Source organism: Gopherus flavomarginatus, chromosome 1, assembly GCF_025201925.1.
Source record: "Gopherus flavomarginatus isolate rGopFla2 chromosome 1, rGopFla2.mat.asm, whole genome shotgun sequence".
NCBI classification, from domain to species: domain Eukaryota; kingdom Metazoa; phylum Chordata; order Testudines; family Testudinidae; genus Gopherus; species Gopherus flavomarginatus.
Window position 1 is genome coordinate 19,161,156 of NC_066617.1, and position 5,922 is coordinate 19,167,077.

Genomic DNA, 5,922 nt, shown 5'->3' on the forward strand with positions numbered 1-5,922 from the left:
TTAGAACAGAGGAAATTGGATTTTCCGTGGCATTATTGACCAGTTTGCCTTGAAGTGGAACCCATGGTCTTGAGATACCCGTAGGCATGATAATGTCAATTCAGTGTGACAAACTATTTGGAACATTTTGACATAGTTTTGGTCAAAGAAGAAAACTTGTAAATGTCAAAATGTTTTGTTTTGGAAATGCTGAAAAGAGTCTTTGGATTTCCATTAAGCTCAGTGAGGTGTTTATGTAGAGAACAGTGCCCTTTCAGGAGTCTAATTTCTTTAGTCAAAGGTCAAGTAGCCATATAGCCAAGTCTTCACTCCCAGTGTTTAAGACTAACCTGGCCTCCTGTCTAGGTCTATCAATCTCCTTTGTCCAGGGTCTTTACTGGTAAGGCCCACTTGACCCAGGGACCCCTTCTGGAGTCAGGCCTTATGCCATCACCTGGAAAAAGATTTCTTCTCTGGACTCAGAACCTCCACAGAAGTCAAGTCACTGAAGCTCTTCTCCTCAGCAGTGTGTAGTTTCCCTGCAATCTAGACCATCTGCCAGTGTCTGATAAGGCCCTTTCACTAGAACTAGATCTCCCTAAGAACAAGGATTCATAGCTCTTCCCTTTTAGAACTCCCTATGCAACTCCTTTGAGGAAGCCCTCTCCTCAAAAGCTTCCTGTCTTCTAAATTTCCTCAGCAACCCCTCATAATCCTTTATAAGACCCAGGTGTTTCTTGGCTAATTAACTAGTGCCCTCTTAACTACTCACAGGTGGATCTGTGTTGGTTTGTACTCCTTAGCAGAGCTTGTTACAGGGGAAGACCAGTTACCCTTTTGCCTTTGAACAAAGATTGAGCTGGCTACCCAAAAATGGAAACAAACTCCCCAGTTGTAAATAATGGCCCAGATTCTCTCCTGCACCAAGATTCACTCAGCACAGGATGAGTTTGAGCTATCAGGGGTCAGCGATGGCTGCGTCATTCACAAGTTGTATATGCTTTGGCCCTTTCAGCCAAGGGGTTGCTCTAATTTACACAACTGATTATTGTCATCCGGTAAGAACTGGAGTGTGATTGCACCCTCTCCTATTGATGTGCTCCCTACTCTGGTTATGCAACACTTCAGTGGGCTATAGGGGACTGTAAATGAGCCATGAGAAGCTAGGGGAAAATTCTCTGGGGGCAGGACCAATGTAAAAGGCCCTACATTATCCCTGACTACACTAGCTCTGGTGCAGGTGGGTGGCTAGAAGGTGTGTGCATCAGGATGGGAGTGGGGAAGCTGCAACACTCAGCCGACAAAGAATCTAGCTGAAGCTCAGCTGAGGGCACAGAGCTGAAAGCAGGATAGCTGGACAGAAACTAAAATTCATGTTTGAAGGGAAATTCTGAAAATTAAAAAAAAATCAAAACAGAATGAAAAGTTTAAATGTTGAAATTTCTCAGAAAATGCAAATTCCAAAACTGAATTTTGTAAAAGTCAAAACATTTTCTAAATGTTTTGGAGGCTTCACAAGCTGCCTGGAGCCCTGGCAGCCCATCAAGCAGGAAGACATGTAACTTGGGGAGCCTGAGAGTTGAGCTCCCAGAGCTTCTGGTGCCAAGGAGCTGAGAGTCTGGAAGCCCAGACTCCAAGGCAGCCTGGAGGTAGGCTGCCCTGGTGCTCGGGACCCTGGGAACCTGAGCTCCCCAGGAAGCAGGCTGCTGATCAGCAGGGGAGTTGTGGAGCTGAGAATAATTTTCCTTTGGAAAGTTTCAATTTTAAGGAAAGTAACTGTTCCACTGGAAAACCATTTTGACAGAAAATTCCCACCCACCTCTAGTAAGTAGGCCTGCTCTGCCTTATATAGGGACCATTTTGACTCCCCATAGCTGACTGGAATCCAGATAGCACAAAAAGAGAGTAAAGCCACCTTTGCCCTGCAACCACCCAGGGCCGTGCTTTCTGTGCTGTGTGTCTCAGGGGATGCAGCACAGAATCTAGCCCTGAGCTTCTTACTATCAAGACACATGGGTGAAAAAGCTAGTTTCACAACCTCATGTCCTAGTGAGGTCAATGAGAGCCCAGTGCATGAATTGGAGGCTGGGAGTTAGCTTCCTGGTGCACGTACCGGAAAGGCCTTTTAAAGACAAATGCTATGGTTTCCTTTGAAAGAATTATTTCTCCTGAACAAAGCACAGGAAGAATGTAAAAACCACACAGGGTATCCACAGCAACTTGCTACGTTACAAAAGACTCTTGGAGAAGTCTTTTACTTTTAATCTTTTTTGTCCCCCCATCCAACCCACTTTAAATTAGAAGGTGGTTTATTTTATGTCACTCTTTTAAAAGACACCATCAATAACACTCCCCCTGCCTGCCCACTCCAGCTCTTAAATGCAAATTCCCTTACAGCAAGAACTTGATTCAAAGGTCTTTCAAAGGGATTTTAAAGTAGACCTATTGGTTGCCAAAAGGTGATTACTGTGATGCACATGAAAGAAATAGTTTATTTATTTATATATTGTGATTTAGAGCAATACAAGAAAAAGCCCTGGTAATTTAGGGTAAATTTCAACGTGTTTTTTAAAACAATACCCAAGGAACAAAAACCAGCAGCAAAACTTGAGCACAATTGCAGCCCAGCTCTTCATAGGTGGTGCCTTATCCTCCTTCTCCACTTCTTTCTTCACTCCTGCATCAGACAGAGCTCTCTTCAGTCACCTGGGCAAAAGATGGGCCTTGGAACACACCCTAGAGTCATCAACATCTGGAGTATTTTGGACGAAGAGCAGAAACTTGATTCACAATGAAGGGCACTTCCTGAAGAATGCTCCACTGCCAGCTCCTGGTTTGTTGAATTGAGGGTAGATGAAGGTTGTGTGGCACAACTGGCCATAATTGTGCCAGTACGGCCTGAGGAAAGGGGTGCTGTGTCAGGGAGGTAGGTCCCAAGCCATACAACCCTAGCAGTAATTAGCAATAAGAGCCCAATTTTCAACAGTGCAATATAGGTTCCAGTGGTTTGAGTAGTGACCTGCTAAATCTAGGGTTGTAAGTTCAAGCCTTGAGGGGGCCATTTAGGAATCTAGAGCAAAAAAAAGGGTTGGGCAGTGGTCTTGCTTTGAGCAGGGGGTTGGACTAGATGATCTCCTGAGGTCCCTTCTAACCCTGATATTTTGTGATTCCCTGGTATAGCAAGAGTGTATTTGGCTTGATGAGGTATCTCCTGATCTCAAAGAACAAGAATTTACTTGCATAAGTTTCCCCACATAGAAATAAGAATAATTTATACCCAAATAGGTTTTCCTTGTGAAAGGTCAGCATTTGAAAGGATTTCTCCAGTCCCCAAGGACTTCAGTGAATGATAGCATTACACAACTTGTCTCTTGCTTTCTACTCTACTTAATTAGTGTGCTGCTCATTTTGATGAAAACATAGACTCATAGACTTTAGGGTCAGAAGGGACCAATATGATCATCTAGTCTGACCTCCTGCACAAAGCAGGCCACAGAACCCCACCCATCCACTTCTATAACAAACCCCTAACCTATGTCCCGAGTTACTGAAGTCTTCAAATTGTGGTTTGAAAACCTCAAGCTGCAGAGAATCCTCCAGCAAGTGACCCATGCCCCACGCTGCAGAGGAAGGCGAATAACCTCCAGGGCCTCTGCCAATCTGCCCCGGAGGAAAATTCCTTCCCGACCCCAAATATGGTGATCAGCTAAACCCTGAGCATGTGGGCAAGACTCACCAGCCAGCACTCAGGAAAGAATTCTCTGCAGTAACTCAGATCCCATCCCATCCAACATCCCATCACAGACCACTGGGCATACTTATCTGCTGATAATCAAAGATCAATTGCCAAAATTAAGCTATCCCATCATACCATCCCTTCCATAAACTTATCAAGCTTAGTCTTAAAGCCAGATATGTCTTTTGCCCCCACTACTCCGCTTGGAAGGCTGTTCCAGAACTTCACTCCTCTAATGGTTAGAAACCTTCGTCTAATTTCAAGTCTAAACTTCCTAGTGTACAGTTTATACCCATTTGTTCTTGTGTCTACATTGGTACTAAGCTTAAATAATTCCTCTCCCTCCCTAATATTAATCCCTCTGATATATTTATAAAGACCAAGCATATCCCCCCTCAGCCTTCTTTTGGCTAGACTAAACAAGCCAAGCTCTTTGAGTCTCCTTTCATAAGGCAGGCTTTCCATTCCTCGGATCATCCTAGTAGCCCGTCTCTGAACCTGTTCCAGTTTGAATTCATCCTTCTTAAACATGGGAGACCAGAACTGCACACAGTATTCCAGATGAGGTCTCACCAGTGACTTATATAACGGTACTAACACCTCCTTATCTTTGCTGGAAATACCCCGCCTGATGCATCCTAAAACTGCATTAGCTTTTTTAACGGCCATATCACATTGGTGGCTCATAGTCATTCTGTGATCAACCAAAACTCCAAGGTCCTTCTCCTCCTCTGTTGCTTCCAACTGATGTGTCCCCAATGTATATCTAAAATTCTTATTATTAATCCCTAAGTGCATGACCTTGCACTTTTCACTATTAAATTTCATCCTATTACTATTACTCCAGTTTACAAGGTCATCCAGATCTTCCTGTATGATATCCCGGTCCTTCTCCGTGTTAGCAATACCCCCCAGCTTTGTGTCATCCGCAAACTTTATTAGCACATTCCCGCTTTTTGTGCCAAGGTCAGTAATAAAAAGGTTAAATAAGATTGGTCCCAAAACTGATCCTTGAGGAACTCTACTAGTAACCTCCTTCCAGCCTGACAGTTCACCCTTCAGTACGACCCACTGGAGTCTCCCTTTTAACCAGTTCCTTATCCATCTTTCAATTTTCATATTGATCCCCATCTTTTCCAATTTAACTAATAATTCCCCATGTGGAACCGTGTCAAATGCCTTACTGAAATCGAGGTAAATTAGATCTACTGCATTTCTTTTGTCTAAATAATCTGTCACCTTCTCAAAGAAGGAGATCAGGTTGGTTTGGCATGATCTACCTTTAGTAAAACCATGTTGTAACTTGTCCCAATTAACATTGACCTCAATGTCCTTAACTACTTTCTCCTTCAAAATTTTTTCCAAGACCTTACATACTAGAGATGTCAAACTAACAGGCCGATAGTTACTCGGATCACTTTTTTTCCCTTTCTTAAAGATAGGAACTATGTTAGCAATTCTCCAGTCGTACGGTACAACCCCTGAGTTTACCGATTCATTAAAAATTCTTGCTAATGGGCTTGCAATTTCATGCACCAGTTCCTTTAATATTCTTGGATAAAGATTACCTGGGCCCTCCGATTTTGTCCCATTAAGCTGTTTAAGTTTGGCTTCTACCTCAGATGTGGTAATATCCACCTCCATATCCTCATTCCCGTTTTGTCGTCCTTCCATTATCCCTAAGCTCCTCATTAGCCTTATTAAAGACTGAGGCAAAGTACTTATTTAGATATTGGGCCATGCCTAGGTTATCTTTAACCTCCATTCCATCCTCAGTGTTTAGCGGTCCCACTTCTTTCTTTGTTTTCTTCTTATTTATATGGCTATAGAACCTTTTACTATTGGTTTTAATTCCCTTTGCAAGGTCCAACTTTACATGGCTTTTAACCTTTCTCACTTTATCCCTACATGTTCTGACCTCACTAAGGTAGCTTTCCTTGCTAATCCCACCCTTCTTCCACTCCTTGTAGGCTTTCTGCTGCTTTCTGCATGTTTCTATCTTGGTTAAAAAGCTTCTGTGATTAAATCATTTTGCCTCAACAAGTTGCCAGTAATAATAAATAATAAACTGGAATAATTTTAGACCAAATTTCTTGAGGGCTAACAAGCTGTTCATCACAGTAACCCATTACTACCCCCAAATATAACTGTACTTTCAATTTCTATAACGCTTTCTATCTAGCACAAGATAGTCACTAATGTGGTTA